We start from the raw sequence: 18,188 nt of genomic DNA, 5'->3' as shown, positions 1-18,188 counted from the left end.
ATTAATATAGACTAAAATTAAAATTTGGCACCTAAAATTAATCAAGATGGAATTGAGATAACACATAAGCCACAAACTGGTTACCAGCCAGGTGTCAAAGGCTTGGTGTTAGAGCAACTAGAAGTGAGGGGGTTTGAAAGTGGCAGAAACTTAAATGGTAACCAAAGAAATTATGAGCATTGACATTCAATTGTCACTAAGCTACTACTATGTGTAGGATAGTTGACCTATTTTGAGAAAGGAGTTATTTCATGGGTCAAAAATGGGTGAAATCAGTGAGATAGTGTTGAGTTGGTAACAAATATTTGAGAAGACAAAACAGGACTAGAGTAGCATATAAGGGAGAAAAAGTTGGTTGTTTGCTATCACTATCAAGATCTCAACATTGTGTTTCAATGACACTTATAAAAGGTCACCAGAAACATTGCAAAAACAAGGAATTCCAACCCATGAATTTTCACGTGTTCTAGGAAAGCAAGTTTAATGACTCTTGCCAGATTTGTCTTTTTCTTACCATTTGCAATACACTATAGTGCTAGTACTTAACTAAGTGAGTTACATCCATTAGGATAGGTTTGGAAAATAGTGGAGACACATTATTTGCCACAATGCTTGGAGAGTTCTACTGTTTTTCAGTACATGGAGGCCAGTGATGCTAGTTGTACTGATCTACATGGGATAATGCTGAATAATGAAGAGTTATCTTGTATCCAACAGAGTTTTCAAATACTCCAGTGAATTTTAATTATATAGGTAAGAAAAACTGTTTTTTAATTTTAATGAGGTACTCCTCTTTTTTTAAAGTATATTTTATTGATTATGTTGTTAAAGTAGTCCCAATTTTTCCCCTTTGCTCCCCTCTGCCCAGTACCCCCTTCCCACAGCAATCCCACCCCCCTTGGTTCATGTCCATGAATCGTGCATATAAGTTCTTTGGCTTCACCCTTTTCTATATTATTCTTAACTTCCCCCTGTCTATTTTGTACAAACCAATTATGCTTCTTAGTCCCTGCACCATTTCCCCATTTCTCCCCCTCCACCCTCCCAGCTGATAACCCTCCAAATGGTCCCCATACCTATGATTCTCTTCCTATTCTGGTTTGCTTAGTTAGATTTTGTGGGGGTTTTCTTTTTTTCCCCGATTCAGTTGTTGATAGTTGTGAGCTTGTTATCATTTTAGTGTTCATAGTTTTGATCTTTGTCTTCTTAAATAAGTCCCTTTGACATTTCATATAATAATGGCTTGGTGATCATGAACTCCTTTAGTTTCACCTTGTCTGGGAAACACTTCATCTTCCCTTTCATTACAAATGATAGCTTTGCTGGATAGAGTAATCCTGGTTGCAGGTTGCCATTTGTCATATTGAATACTGCTTGCCAGTCCCTTTCTGCCTGCAAAGTGTCCTCTGAGAAATCAGCTGATAGTTCTATAGGCACCCTACTGTAGGCAACTCTCTGCCTCTCTCTTGCTGCCTCCAGGACTCTGTCTTTATCTTTCACCTTTGGCATCTCAGTCATGACGCATCCTGGTGTGGTCCCCTCTGGATCCAGCTACCTGGGACCCTTCGTGCTTCCCAGACCTGTATGTCCATCTCCTTCACAAAATTTGGGAAGTTTTCCTCATTTTTTTTTCAATTCTTGCTTTCTCATTATGCACTGGTTGACTGTTTTCTTTATTCCTTATGTTCCAAATCATTGATTTGAACCCTGGTTTCCTTCCCTTCACCATTGGTTCTGTGTGGATTTTCCTTCATTTTACTTAGCATAGCCTTCACTTCTCTTATGCGTTTACCATACTCAAGCATATTTGTCAAGCCTGTGAGCATCTTTTTCACCAGTGTTTTGAATTCCTCATCTGTTAGGTTGGCTATCTCCTCATCACTTAGTTCTCCCACTGGAACCGTGATCTTCTTCCCCTTTTGGGCCATACTTCTCTATCTCCTCATTCTGACAAGCGCCTGTGTTTGTTTGGCTCCACATCCCAGGTAGAGCTGTCACTCCTGTTATGTTTAAGGTGCTAAGCCTTAGGGATTCGTCAGTACAGGGCGACCTGTTTCACCACGTTGTGGTGCTGTATGTGGGGAGGGGTCCAAGAGGGAACAGTGACGCTTGCACAGCACTCATCCCTTTTCCAGGCACCTCTCCCATTTCCGCACTGAACTGATGCCCCTCTAGCTGCTTCCCTGCCCAACGTTCTAGAGTGGGTGGGTCTGCGGACATTTTAGGACCATGGGGGCCCTTTAAACAAGCGGACTCTACTGAGAGACCAGCAGTTTCTGCCTCCACCCCAACCCCCACTTGTCTGCACAATCAGAAGTAATGAGGCTTGATATTCCCCGGTGCTAGGACCGGGAGCTGCAGGGTCCAGTGAGGAGCTGGGGACACTGCCCAGGTGTCCCTCCTGACTTTTTAAAACATAACTGCGCTTTCTGCTGACCAGCCTCTGCTGCTGCTGCCACACTGCGTCCTCTCCACCCTGGATCTGCCCCTCCTACCTGTTTGGATGAATACTTCTTCTTTATATCTTTGTTTTTTTGACTTCTATGTAGTTTGATTTTTTGGAACTTCTGGTTGTTTCCCGTTTTGAGGTAGTTGTATTCCTTCTTAGTTGTGGAGGGAGATGCAGTGTGTCTGTCTATGCCTCCATCTTTTCTGCAATTCCCTCCTCTTTTTAAAAATAATATATTTTTTATTTATTTTTAGAGAAAGGGGAAGGGAGGGAGAAAGAGAGGGATAGAAACATCAATGTGTGGTTGCCTTTCACACACACCCAACTGGGAACCTGGCCCACAACCCAGGCATGTGCCATGACTGGGAATTGAAGCAGTGACCCCTTGGTTCACAGGCTGGTGCTCAAGCCACTCAACCACACCAGCCAGAGCAAAACCTGTTTATAATTATATGAATCCTGTTTTATTTCAACGGCAGCTTTTCTCTTACTATTTTCTTATATCTCTGTATTTTTATGTTTTCCTTTCTTATATGTAATGTGTCCCAATCCTCTTACTTTTATTAAATGTTAACATTAATTTTAACTTGGTACAAGTATGCATTTTGTTATGGTGTCTGATGTAGTCGTTCTCTTACATTTATACGTGTATATTGAAATAAATATCATTTTATTGTAAATTACATTCATTTGTCATTTATATTTTAGTTAGGTCACTATTTTGATTTTTGTGAAATTATGTTTGTAGGTAAGTTATATTATCTATAACCTATTTCAGAATAGTGAAGGGAGAGTCACAAAATATCTGTTATAAGAGGAAATATGAAGTCTCACAGGAATGAAAACTACTGATCTAGAGCTAAGAATAAAAGATTAATATGGATAATAAGTAGATTTCCAGTTGTTGAAATCCTGGCTCATTATTATCAAAGTAAGAAGAACAAATCATCAGCGTGAGTGAGCCACTGGAGCAGAAAGTTTCCGCCTAAGAATCATTACTAGTGTGTGTCAGGCCCTTTCCATCAGCTTGTCGTTTTATCCTCACAACAACCCTGTAAGATGGCTTCTATTATTATTCTAATTTTTCTTTTTTTAATACTTTTTTATTATTGCTCTATTACAGTTGTCCCAATTTTTCACCTGTTGCTCTTCACTGCCCTGCCCTGTTGTCCATGTCCATGGTCATTTACACTAGTTCCTTAATTAGACTCTTCTCCTTCTTTCCCATTTCTCCCCCTGCCTGATCAATTATTCCAATATTTGTGATGAGGTAATTGGACCTCAGAAAAATAAAGCCAGTTTCCCAAGTCTCTAAGTCAGTGAGTGGCAGAGTCTAGAGTGGAGCTCAATTCCTCTGTTACCCAAGACACATGCTTTCTACTATTTTACTTAGGCTCTTCAAGAGCAAGCCAGTGCAGAAAGTACTAGATATCTCCATCCTTCCTCAGAAGAATTAGCCTGTAAAGATCGATGAGTGGAGATCTTGCAGAGCTTTTTAGTACTAAGAAATCAGAAAAAAATATCACAGAAATCCCTCTTTCTCAATGAATTTTTAAAATATTTTATTTTATTGAGAACCAGGGACATAGTCATAAGAGAGGGAAGCACATAGATATGCAAACTAAAACTCATTAGCAGCCATCAAGGTCCTTTGGGCCAGGAACACTACTGCATCCTGGGATCTTCACAGTCTTCTATCAGTAGACACACAAGATTGGGTATCCAGGAAAGGAGAAACTCACTCTGGTGTCCCAGAGAGTGGTAGGGTATATGATGCCTCATTATGGGGGACAGGATAAAGAGGTTAAATGGAAAGAGGATCCATCACTGCCTAAGACCACCTCCTTCTCTTAGAGCCAACACCAGATAAGAGGACTGAACCACCTAGGGTTTGTAATCAGCTGCTGTCTTCTCATCATTCATCTGTTTACCACTGTAGATGAGCTGCTGCTGTGGATGATTCCCTCTTTCTCTTCTACATGTTCCTTGACTTGCTCCATCATGTCTGTGGGTTCAATATCAACCTCAACATCCTTTCTGGAATTGTAACCTAATAGTATACATAAGATGTACAGTAAGTTAAAAGTTAAATTTGAGGAAGGGGAGAAAATGATAGTAGTTGAAAGAATGTAAAGTACAGGTATGTGTGTGTGTCCCATTTCTTCCCATGTGTTTCTGAAGCAAATTTCAACAAATATTTACTGAATGCCTATTGTGTGCATGGCAGAAAGCAGGAAAAGAGATGGAAGACATGATGAAATGCGGGGACTGAGAACCAGTCCTTGAGGAACTGGAAAGTGAAGGGACCAGAGCACAGGTGAAAGGGAATATTTATTTGTCAGAGGCCAGAGGCCCACAGAAGAAGAAGATTGCATTATTAAGAAAATTTGGGAGGCAAACTATGGGGGCATCAGCCAGCCCTGCTGTGCCAGGGCCAAGATGAGATCATTCTTACACACTGAGCAAGACCCAGAGAGAGGAGGTGGTATGTTGAGAGGCCAAAAAGACCAGAAAAGGTTTGGGACATGTTGTGGGGATGAATAAGGCCAAAGAATCAATAATAAATGAATAAAAGATTGTTGAGTTCCTGCAGAGCTCTGGTGAAGTGAAGCTGCAGGGATTTATGCATTTGTTGATTATCCACTTTGTGTAAATATTCAACCCCAGGCAGCAGCCTCTGCAACTTCCACACTCTTGGTTCCCCAGACAATGTTGTCTCATTCTTTCCTAAACTGTGAGCAATCTAAGCAACAATTCTGAAGACAGAGCATACACATACACTATTTTTTGATATAATCAGAATTACAACAAAATTAATCTGACACATATTTAATGATATGCATAATTGTTATTGTGGTTGGTGGCAATTAGGCATAAATTGTAAACAGCTCATGTGCATGTTGTAATTACAATTACTTCCACATAGTTAAACCAAATTCTTAGTTTCTATCCTGAGTTTGTCAGCTCTTGTTTAGCCCTCACCTGCATCCACATCAGCAGTGCAGATACTGGGTTGGCATTATATCATCACGTTTGTCAAGTACCTGTTATTGTTAGAGAATAAAATCTGGGGTCTTCTGGCCCAATAATTATCTCTGGCTGCCACCTGTATAGCTCTTTCATCTGTAGTGCCTATTAAGAGCCAGCCCTCTCTCATGAGGTCTTCTTCCAACCCCAGAGTGCTCCCTGCCCTCTTCCAAGGAATTTCAGTTGGGAACAAAGGAAATAATCCGGGCTAGTGGTAGCATCATAAGAGATAACTGGGTTCTGAATCTCATCAGGAACTCCAGGGGCAAGTGGAACACAGTAAGAAAATATGACTGAATTTAGCACACACCCACTACTATCCCTGCCCCTGATACTATGAAATGACTAATACAGTAATCTTCGCAGTTGTCCTTAAGGGGATAGATCCATATGAAAAAGAAAACCTTGCTCCCACCTAACTCTTGAAACATCCCTCCTTTTATTCAATGAAACAATTGCCTGAAATGCCTTTGAATTCCAGACTCATGTTGCTTTTCTTTTGCTATTAAAAGTAAAGGGTTTTAAATACCTCAAGGAAGCCAGTATATTGATGGGTATACTTGTCAGTAGACTAAGCTGAATCAGAACTGGATGCTACATCTTGCTAGCAGTGAAATTTTGGTATTTACCCTTTGTGAACTTCAATTTTCTCAAAAATGGTGGTAATAATAGTGTCTATCTCATATGACTGTTGTGAAGATTTTGTGGTATCATGTATGTAAAATATTAGTACACTGACTAGACCATAGTAAATTTCATTAACTATTATTTGCATTTATTATTATCATGGTTATTGTTGCTTTTAGCTGTAGTCTTGGCTTCCTCATTATCATGACCATCCCTCCAAGTGTTTACTTTTATAGGAAGCAGAACTGCAGGAAATGAATGTATGAAATGCTAGTGGTAAAATAGGGATGTTAAAGCCACAGATGACCTTAAATCAAACAGAATAGAACAGATGGCTCAGACCCTCATCTATATTCTAATTTTGTTAGAGGGAAGTTGATGCCAACCTGGTACATGGTGAAACTTGACATTTAGAAGAGAGAGACTGAAGCCAGACCAGATTAAAATGATCATTAAAAACATTCATTTAATCACCAAAAATGTATTAACTGAACCCTCAGTGCAAAGCACTGGGGAGACAGACATGACATAGACAAGATATTTAAGGAGCAAAGAGAGAACATGCGCAACAAGTGTTACAAGAATGCAAAAGAGGGGTATCTTCAACATATTGGTAGCACCCTGGATGGACAAAGTACTCTTCTCTGCTTGGGGGGAACAAAAAAACTTCTTTTCAGAAAAAAAACAACAGATCTTTAAGTGAGTGTAGAAATGTGTTAAATGTTACAAATTATATATTTTAAATCTAGTGTCAGTAAGGATGCATTTTCCCATGTAGCTAACTTTTCTGACCTTACTTTTCACTTCCTAAAATGACATGGATTCCATGGTAACTATCCTAATTACCATTCCTTTATAACAAAGCACCTAAGACTTAGTGGAATAAAACAACAATTGAATTATGTTTATGAATTCTGTGGGTTGGGAATTTGGACAGGTCACAACATAGATGGCTTGTCTCTGCTCTGCCTCATAATTTGTGGGTCCTCAACTTGAAAAGCTTTATGATTGGAGGAGATCAGACAGCTAGGAATTGGGATCACCTAACACAGTGTTTTTCAACATTTTTTCATCTCATGGCACACATAAACTAATTACAAAAATTCTGCAACACACCAAAAAATGTTATTTTTTGCTCACCTGACAAAAAAGTAGATATAATTTTGATTCATTCACAACAGATAGCTGTTGTTGTATTCGCTGTTGTCATTTTTCTTATTTGACAAATAAGGGAAAAGAAGCCAGTGTTCCTGACTAGTTAGGTATTGCATATTTTTAAAATTCTTGTGCCACACAAGTTGAAAATTGCTGATCTAGAAGCCTCTTCACATACACATCTAGTAATTGGTGCTGTCACTATCACTGTATTAGTGCTCTGATCAAGCTCAATAGGTCAAAGCTGTCATAGCTCTTCTATATTTAAATGGAAGGAACACACATTCCACCTCTTCATGGAAAGAATATTGAAGAATTTGAAGATATAAAATAGACCCTATAGATATAATTTATGTATCCCTGGGGATTGTGAAACAGGTCATCTTTACATGGCTTTTCCATGTAACTTGGTCTTTACATCATGGTGAACTCAGAATAGTTAGACTTGTTACATGTTACCTAAGTGTTCCAATAGCAAATTTACAGCAAACAAGAAAAAAGCTGCATCACTTTTTATGACGAGGCCTCAGAAATCACTGCCTAAATTCTGGGTCCTATTACCATGCCCAAGAATCCTTGTCATGCTCTATTGTTTAAGCTGTCACAACCATTTGAGATTCAGGAGAGGATATCAATCATATCTTTTGATGAGAGAAATATAAAAGTATCTGTGGAAAGTTTTTGAACGTTCCTTAGCCATTCATCTATCAAAACGATAATCTAAACAAAGGGTGACTATGTGAAAGGCATTTGTTCATTTATTCATCAAATATGTATGGAAAAGATATGGAGATTCTGGGAGACAGGCATGAAAAACAAATATATTAATGATTCCATAAATACCATTTTGCTAGGTGCTATGAAGAATGGTAAGATATTATAATGAAGCGTAACTAGACAGGGGCAATGATATTGGTATGGAAGTAAATTAATTAATTAATTTATTTATTTATTTTATTTATTTTTTAACATGTGAAACACCTCATTTAAAAAAAAAATTTTGTTATTTTTTGGTTTTTCAATTTCAGTTGTCCCATTTTCCCCCCATTTCTCTCCCTCACCCAACCCACCCCTTCTCACACAATCATATCCCTCCCTGTTGTCCATGTCCATGAGTCATTTATACATGTTCTTTGACTAAACCCTTCCCTTACTTACCCCCTTTTCTCCCTCCCCCCTTCTCCCTATTGACTGCTATTCTGCTCTTTGCTCTATTTAGTTCTTTTGCTTGTGTTATTCTTTAGTTTCCTGTATTAGGTGATATCATATGGTATTTTTTTCCTTTCCCTGGCTTATTTCACTAAACATAATTCTCTCTAGTTCCATCCATGTTGTTGCAAATGGCAGGAGTTCCTTCTTTCTTTCTGCTACATAGTATTCCATTGTGTAAATGTACCACAGTTTTTTGATCCACTCATCTACAGATGGGCATTTAGGCTGTTTCTAGCACTTAGCTATTGTAAACAGTGCTGCTATGAACATAGGGGTGCATAAGTTCTTTTGAATTAGTGTTTTAGGATTTTTCGGGTATAATCCTAATAGTGGAATCGCTGGTTCAAAAGGCAGTTCCATTTTCAGATTTTTTGAGGTAATTCCATACTGTTTTCTACAGTGGCTGTACCAGTCTGCATTCCCACCAACAGTGCAGTAGTGTTCCCGTTTCTCCACATCCTCGCCAGCACTTGTTGTTTGTTGATTTGTTGATGATGGCCATTCTGATTGGTATAAAATGGTATCTCATTGTGGTTTTTATTTGCATCTCTCTGATGGCTAGTGATGTTGAGCATTTTTTCATGTGTCTATGGACCTTCTGTATGTCCTCTTCAAAGTGTTTGTTCAGGTTCTTTGCCCATTTTTTAATTGGGTTGTTTGTTTTCTTGATGTTGAGTCATATAAGCTCTTTATATATTTTGCAGATCAGTCCCCTGTCTGTGATGTCATTGGCAAATATGTTTTCCCATATGGTTTGTTTCCTTTTCATCTTGATATTTTCTTTTTTTTTTTTTTCTTTTTCTTTTTTTCTTCGTTACCTGTCTTGTGCCTTCACCCCAGGGGGCGTGTCCACCAGGCCCAGCAAGCCGCCCACCTGTTCTTCGTCACCTGACCTCTGCCTTCACCTCTAGGGGCGTGTCTACGAGGCCGAGGAAGCTGCTCACCTGTTCCCTGCCACCGTTCTTCTCACCCCACCCCGGTGGCCCGTCTGCCAGGCCGATGAAGCGGCTCTCCTATTCTCCGCCACCTGTCCTCTGGCCTAACCCCGGAGGCATGTCCACAAGGCGGAGCAAGCTGCTCACCTGTTCTCTGTCACCCTTCCTCCGCCTTCACCCAGGGGGGCGTGTCCACCATGCCAAACAACCTGCTCACCTCTTCTTTGTTACTTGTCTTCTGCCTTCACCTGATGATATTTTCTTTTGCTGAGTAGAAACTCTTTAGTTTGGTGTAATCCCATTTGTTTATTTTTTCCTTTATTTCTCCTGCCGTAGGAGATGTGTCTATGAAGATATTGTTATGTGAGATATCTGAAATTTTCCTGCCTATGTTTTTCTCTAGGACTTTTATGGTGTCATGGCTTACATTTAAGTCTTTGATCCATCTTGAGTTTATTCTCATGTGTGGTGTAAGTTGGTGGTCTAGTTTCATTTTTTTGCAAGTCCCTGTCCAGTTCTCCCACCACCATTTGTTAAAGAGGCTCTTCTCACTCCATTTTATGTTCCTTTTTACTTTATCAAATATTAGTTGACCATAAAGGCCTGAGTTTACTTCGGAACTCTCTATTCTGTTCCACTGATCTATATGTCTGTTCTTATGCCAGTACAAGACTGTTTTGATCACAGTGGCTTTGTAGTATTGTTTGATTTCCGGTATTGTGATTCCTCCTGCTGTGTTCTTCTGTCTCAAGATTGCTTTTGCTATTCGGGGTCTTTTTTGGTTCCATATAAATTTTTTGGAGTATTTGTTCTAGGTCTGTGAAATATGTCGTTGGTATTTTAATAGGGATTGCATTGAATCTGTAAATTGCTTTGGATAGTATGGCCATTTTGATGATGTTGATTCTTCCCATCCAAGAACATAGTATTTGCTTCCATTTATTTGTATCTTCCTAAATTTCTTTCTTCAATGTTACATAGTTTTCAGAGTACAGGTCTTTTATCTCTTTGGTTAAGTTTACACCTAGGTACTTTATTTTTCTTGTTGCTATAGTAAATGGTATTTTTTTTGTCTCTGTCTCTGTTATTTTATTGTTGGTGTACAGAAATGCCTTAGACTTCTGTATATTCATTTTGTAACCTGCTATTTTGCCAAATTCACTTATTATATCAAGTAGTCTTTTAGTGGAGTTTATAGGGTTTTCTAGGTATACTATCATGTCATCTGCATATAATGATAGTTTTAATTCTTCTTTCCCAATTTGGATGCCTTTTATTTCTTTGTCTTGTCTGATTGCTGTGGCTAGGACTTCCAACACCATGTTGAATAGGAGTGGAGAGAGTAGACAGCCTTGTCTAGTTCCTGATTTCAGGGGTAATGCTTTCAGTTTCTGTCCATTGAGTATGATGTTGGCTTCAGGCTTCTCATATATAGCCTTAATTATGTTAAGGTATGCTCCCTCTATTCCCGTTTTGCTGAGAGTTTTCATCATAAATGGGTGTTGTATTTTATCAAATGCTTTTTCTGCATCTATTGATATGATCATGTGATTTTTGTCTTTCATTTTGTTTAGGTGATGTATTATATTTATTGATTCGCAAATATTAAACCATACTTGCATCCCTGAGATGAATCACACTTGATCGTTGTGTATGATCTTTTCAATGTATTGCTGAATCCTGTTTGCCAATATTTTATTGAGGACTTTAGCATCTATGTTCATCAGTGATATTGGCCTGTAGTTTTCTTTCTTTGTTGTGTCTTGACCTGGTTTTGGGATTAGGGTAATACTGGCTTCATAGAAAGAGTTTGGGATTTTTCCCTCTTTTTGAATTTTTCAAAATAATTTGAGGAAGATAGGAGTTAATTCTTCCCTAAATGTTTTGTAAAATTTGCCTGTGAAGGCCTCTGGTCCAGGGCTTTTGTGTGCAGAGAGACTTTTGGTTACTGTTTCAATTTCCTTCTTTGTTATTGGTCTGTTGAGACTTTCTGCTTCTTCTTGATTCAGTTTTGGAAGGTTATATGTTTCTAGAAATTTGTTCATTTCTTCTAAGTTGCCAAATTTCTTGCCATACAGTTGTCTGTAGTAATTTCTTAAAATTGTTTGTATTTCTGTGGTGGGATCAGTCGTGATTTCTCCCCTTTCATTTCTGATTTTGTTTATTTGGGCCTTCTCTCTTTTTTCTTGATGAGCCTGGTTACAGGCTTGTCAATTTTTTTTTTTTTTTCCGAAGAACCAGCTTCTAGTTTTGTTGACTTTTTGGATTGTTTGTTTAGTCTCTATGTCATTTAGCTCTTCTCTGATCTTGATGATTTTCTTCCTTCATCTTGCCCTAGGCTTTGTTTGTTGTTGTTGTTCTAGTTCTTGTAGCTTTAGGGTTAGATTTTTTATTTGAGATTCTTCTATCTTTTTCAGATATGCCTGTATTGCCATGAACTTTCCTCTTAGGACTGCTTTTGCTGTGTCCGATAGGTTTTGGACTGTTGTGTATTCATTATCATTAGTTTCCAGAAATTTCTTGATTTCTTCTTTGATGTCATTGTTAACCCATTCATTATTTAATAACATGTTATTCATTCTCCATAAGTTTGGGTGTCTTTGATTTTTTTTTCTAAGGTTGATTTTTAGTTTCAAGGCATTGAGGTCTGAAAAGATCCTTGATATAATTTCAATTTTTTTGAATTTGTTGAGGCTTGTTTTGTGTCCTATCATGTGGTCTATCTTTGAAAATGTCCCATGTGCCTTTGCAAAGAATGTATATTTTGCTTCTTTGGGGTGAAAATTTCTATATATATCAGTTAAGTCCATGTCATAATGTAGGTAATATTTACATTGTATGTTAATAAAAATAGAAGAAAAGAATGGAAAAATACAGAATATAGTAAGAAAGTGGGATTGTATAGTATTGGATTTATATAGTAATTATATTCTATTTATTTAGAGTGAAAGGGAGGCTAAACTAGACACACAAACAAATAAACAACGATTAAAGAGGAAGGATGGGAAAGAGAGATTATATGAAACGAATTAGAGATATAGTTTTGTTTTATTTTGGTTTTTTTTCCTTTTTCTCTTCTCTTCTTCCTTCCCTTTTTTTAGTAAGGGAAAAAAAGAAGAAAAAAAAGTAAAGTTTTTACGCAGTTCAGCCTTCATGTGTTGTCTTCTTTTTCTGAATCCCCAGCTGGTCTAATATGACAGGTCAGAGGTTCTTGTTCCTTGCAGCAGTGGTGTGCACCCGAGGTGGCCAGCACGGTGTGCTCCCTTGGCGCCTGCTGGAGCCAGCTGAGGTGCCTTTGCGCGCACACCCCTGCATGCGCACCCAGGGCAGCCGGAGAGCTTGCCTCGGGCTTGTGGAGTCGCGCTCTAGGAACTGGTCTCTCGCCTCCCAGGGTGGGGTCCCAGACACTTGGGCACAGTGGAAGTGAGTGACTGGCACCTATTGAAGCCTGCTGAGGTGCTTCCACTCTCCTGTGCCTGTGTGCACACAAGCGGGCCCGAGAGCTAGCCTCAGTCCCGTGGAGCTGAGCTGAGCTCTAGGAGTTGGCCTCTCGCCTCTTAGGGCGAGGACCCAGACACTTGTGCACAGTGGAAGTGAGCGTCTGTGAGTCGCTGCCACCCGCTGTTCCCATGCTGCAGTCACCTGCCATTCCCGCACCCATCTGGGCAGGCACGAGCGGAGCCTAAGCAAGTGGTCTGCATTCCGGCCTGGGGCCTGGCACCCACTGGAGCTGGCTATGGGTGTCTGCGCACAGTCTTCTGCATGTCCAGTGGGCCCTCCCTTTGCCTGTTGGGGCACTGATCTTATGTTTGTTGGGGCATGTCCGAGGGGCACCTGGACTCACGGCCGTGCACCTGTGCCAGTGAATGAGGGCACTTCCCTATGCTCACCCTAGTGACCCAAGGGGATGGTTGGGGAGTGGACAAGCACACCTCTGCACCTGCTCTCCTCAAGAATGTCTTACCACCCCCAAACTTTCCACCCCTCTCCACAGTCCACAAGAAAAAAATATAAAGGAGAATTATGTTCTCACTTGCACAGCAGTACGCTGTCTCCTGTCCTTCAGCGCCAATGCCACTTGGTTGAGTCCTGTCTCTGCCAGCAGGCAGAGATCCGCTCTCCTCCGGACTCCTCTCCGGGGCAGCCTGTGGTCACCAAAAAGCCTTTGTGTACTTCCAGCTGCAGCTCGGGCATCCGCCCCAGTCAGGAATCCCGTTTCGTCCCCTTTTCCTCCGCTATCCTCACTAAACAGGTTGTTCCCAGATGGTTCTTCTCTAATCCAGCAGTGCCAAGGCTCGACTCCTGCCAGTGTTTAGCTGCTCACTGAGGTGTTCTGTCTGCAATTAGTCCAAACTACAGATGGGTCTCAGGAGCCTGAAAGCGCAGCCTCCCCTCACTCCTCCGCCATCTTCTCTCTCCAGTAGGGATGTTAATTTAGATGGTGTAGCCAATCACCGTCTATTTGGTGTCAAATTTAACTAGAGTACAGAGGATTAGATGAAGCCAACTACATCAAATTTTACTGAAGAGAATCCTGATAAGAGAAAATACCATATGCAAACATTCTAAGGCAGAAATAAATTATAGATTCAAAAAGTTGAAAGGGGATCCCGTATGTGGCCAGAAGAAATAGAGAGAATAATGGTATATGGGACCAAACTTTAACAGATTCATTCTCACTTAGCCTATCTTTTACTCCTATTAGGCAGCCCTTGTTTCCCTTCACATTACTTGTTGTCAGAAATATCTTAGTAAAAGAAACATTCCAATTAGGTAAAAAGAGAAGAAAATGTGGTTCTTGAAGAAAGAATAAGGTGGTGCCAGTCTGGTCTTATTGTTTGGACTGCCACTAAAACCAGTTGTTGGATAGCAGGATGCAGTTTCCAAAAGTTGCTTAGTCAACTAACATATGACATAACCTTGGTGCCCAGCTTATATTTTGCTCACCAAAGATTACATTAACCTGAAGTCCTGGAAAAACTGAGAAAGAATCTTGGCCTCTATCTTCTAATTTCAGTTGTCAGACTGTTGCATAGTTATTTGGATACCTTTTTGGTCAATATTTCCTTACTATATCAAAGCAAGAAAGGGTTCAATGACATCCAACAATGATAATGAAGGTAATTATAATGATGATAACTACTAAAATAATAATTAACATGTATTAAATTTCTCATGTGCCAAGGATTTTACATGCATTATCTCTCTTTTTTTTTTTTTTTTTTTTTTTTTTTATGGAACGCTTCACGAATTTGCGTGTCATCCTTGCGCAGGGGCCATGCTAATCTTCTCTGTATCATTCCAATTTTAGTATATGTGCTGCCGAAGCGAGCACGCATTATCTCTTTTAATTCTCATAACAACCTAGTGAGGTAAGGTAGATATTAGTATTTTAATTTTACAAATGGGAACTTAAATATCAGTCTAGTTTACTTGTCTAAGGTGACAGAGCTAAGACTCACAAGCTTGTCTGTCTGAGTGGTGAGGCCAGCCTTTTAAGTATGATGGAATAGTATAATTCTTCCAGATAGCAAAACATACAAACAAGAACCTGAAAATTTTGCACATGAAATACCCCTCAAGCTAAATATTTACCTGCACTTCTCACTTTTATCCAGATGTCTGACTTCATATAGGCCAAGTTGAACTGCAACCTATCCAAAAGTTCTATGCTTTCTTGGGTCATTGTCTTCACTCTCTAATTTGAGTTTTTCTCAAAGAATTTTTTATTTGCCTTATAATTTAAGGAACAAGTCTTTAAACTCAGACAAACCACCACTTTGAGCATCAGTTATCCTTGGAGAGTATGGCATGTAATCAACCTCCTTAAATACTTTGAATTAAGTGGTATGCAGAGAAAAGCTTGCCTTTAATAGATCTCCTTACCTGATCTCAATGGGGCCTTGTCTCAGGTATTTAAATGAAGAAACCCAATTAGCTCTAATTGCTGTGCTCCATGGATGTGTTGCTTTCTCATTGGCAGATGACAGCTGGTATTGTGGAGGAGGCAATGACTCTTACATTTTCCAGGTGGAGATACCCTCCTCCTATTTCTTCAACACATTTCCGTCCTCACCAATGCATTCTACAACCCACATGTATCTAAGACCTATGACTCCAGATTTAAGAATATGGATATTAGATATTTGTCATCTCCCCAAAATAAGCCAGTCCAATTCCCAGAAAGTCAAGCCTTTTAGTCTTTCCTTGGTTTGTTTTATTTGGTTGAACAAACATTTACTAGGTATAGTCTGTATGTCTATAGTCTGTACATTTGGGACTTTGTAGGTGGTTCACTGGTTGAACTGCAGAATTTTCAAGGTAAATCCACAGGAATCTTGTTCTTTTTGTTCCCAGAGTAATTCTACGTGCATAGTGAGTGCTTATATTTAAATTTCTATTTAAGATGTTTATATTTTAAATTTATATTTAACAACTGTGTTAAAAATATGGATCGATGAATGAATGAATGAATGAATGAATGAATAATTTAGGCTGCCTTTCCAAGGGCTTGAGACAAGGCTGGTCTCTGACCCAAAGGGAAAATGCTCAAAAATCTTCACCCCTCACTACAAATTCTAGTGTCAAATTTGCTCCAACAGCAATCTCAGACTTTGAGAACTGGAAGTACCCTTAAGGCATTATATAGTTCAGCCTTTACTTTAGGTAGGCAAACAAATAGCCTTTAGAATAAATAGCAGCATTATATAATGCAATTACAATTAAATAGGACTCAAGTAGAGGTCTGACCCATCCATTAATTGTGTGATTTTAGTCAAATCAATTAATAATTGTATTTATTTTAAAATGTTTATTTGAATAACTATCTGGGTCAGGTCTCATTCTAGGTTCTGATAAAAGCTGAAGGTGAAAGTGGGATAAAGACGTAAATGAATAAGACATATTCTTTGTGTTTAAGAAACTTATTAAGTGGAGAGACAGACACCTGTGCAAAAAATCACTGTAAAATGTGATCAATGCTAACGTAGAAATATATGCAAGTGCATTAGTATTATAGGGAAAAGGAGCCTAAGTTTAGAGGCATGGCAAATTATCAGGGGATACTCCACAGAATTTGTGACAATTGACATTTGATATTTGACTTGGGCTTTGAGGGATGAAAAGATATTAACTCAGGAGCAGTGAGGCAGAGGTAAAAGTGGAAACAGTGTATTCAAAGTCATGTATAACACCTTTATTCTGTTCTTAACTAGGGATATTTTTGTCAGAGGTTTATTAAACACAGAAGGGATGTGAACAAATTTCCATTGCAGAAAGATCACTCTGGTGACACTGTACAAAGAGCCTAGGAAAATGTTCTCACTTCATGCCCAGCCACTTGACAGCCTTTATATTTGTATTGCCATGGTAGCCTGAGAAAAACATCATATATACAGCTCATATTTTTCCACCTTGGGTTTTCTATTCTAGAAATGGGAACACATCATGTTGTTAGAAATTGCTATGCTCAATGAACGTTGAGCTTTCCTATCTTAGATGATAGTAACCAATGTTAAATCACATATCTATTCCATGCACATTTTTGGTATTAGGGCACTGTGGGGGAAATACAGAAGTAGTAATAATAAGATCCATACCCTTAAAGACTTTATAACTTACCTGTGAGAGAAGAGAAGCCTCCCGAGTGTCTAGAAGTGCATCATATATAAAAGTAGGCTGTTTAACAGTTCTTTTTGTATAACTTATAATGAATTGTTCAACTTTGATGACTTTTCAATAAGTAAGTTATTTACAAGTTTTACACCTCAAAAGGTACACGTTCCCTCCTCTTTGTTTCTCATATCTAGAAGGAATTGATAGCACCAAATTCATCTGCATCTTTTTAAGATAGCCTGTGTATCTTCAATTAAGTAGAAATATTCTTTTGTTTAGCTTTTGTTACACAAATCATGCCATATTATATGCACTGTACCTTGTTTTTTTATACTTACAATATATCATAGAGCTTTTCATATCAGCACATGCATAGCTGGCTCATTCTTTTATGCTGTTTTTGTTTGCTTATGGATGCATTGTATTCTCCTGCATGGATGTCCTTTAATTTATTGAACCAATTAGGCTGATTTTAATCTTTTGTTTTAATAAACAATCCCGAAATGAAAAACTAAAACAAAGTTTAATCTCACGACATTTTTATCTCACGCTTTTTTATCAAGACTTTAGGTGGAGAAAAGAGACAGACTGGAATTTAGATTGCATTACAGTACTTTTATCCTTCTCACCTCACATCTAACTCATGTTCCCTTAAGAAAAATCATCTTCAGTGATGTCTTCCATGATCCAAAGAAATAATTTTGGACTCCAAGATTCTGGGTTCCTCTCTATTAGTAGAAAGATAATTGATTTGGTGCTAGGCAAACCTTGAGCTCAAAGTCATATTCTAGTTTTATTACAGTCTGGTTGGATGGTTTTCATCAAGTAAATTAATCTCTGGGATTCATTTGTGATTTAGCACAATAATCCACGCAAAGAATTTAGCATAATGCCCAGAACCTACAAAATGTTTAACAAAAGCTTAACACACTTCCTGCTTGTTAATGTGGAGAACACTGATGGGACAAAGAGGAACTCATCAATTTCACAATAACTATTCATGACTCTAGAAAAATGTCCACTTTGTTGGGGCTTTTAGAAAGTGCCAAGAACCATTACAGAAACCAAACTTTTATTTTAATAAGTTATATATTCCTCATTGCACAATTTTCTCAGAATTACCATTACATTTACATCCTTGTTTCTTAAGGTGTAAGTAATAGGGTTGA

General features: G+C 38.7%; 1 non-coding gene across 1 annotated transcript; it reads right to left on the bottom strand.

The window, feature by feature from the left end:
• Positions 1-14,633: 14,633 nt before the first annotated feature.
• On the bottom strand, positions 14,634-14,740 carry LOC149990724 (U6 spliceosomal RNA). The gene has a single exon (XR_016508696.1). It is a non-coding gene; the product is annotated as a U6 spliceosomal RNA (small nuclear RNA).
• Positions 14,741-18,188: the final 3,448 nt, after the last annotated feature.

This window comes from Furipterus horrens, unplaced genomic scaffold, assembly GCF_987537825.1.
Source record: "Furipterus horrens unplaced genomic scaffold, mFurHor1.1.pri manual_scaffold_17, whole genome shotgun sequence".
Classification (NCBI taxonomy): domain Eukaryota; kingdom Metazoa; phylum Chordata; class Mammalia; order Chiroptera; family Furipteridae; genus Furipterus; species Furipterus horrens.
Note: the sequence above shows the minus strand (reverse complement) of the source record. Positions and strands in the feature narration are given on the sequence as shown.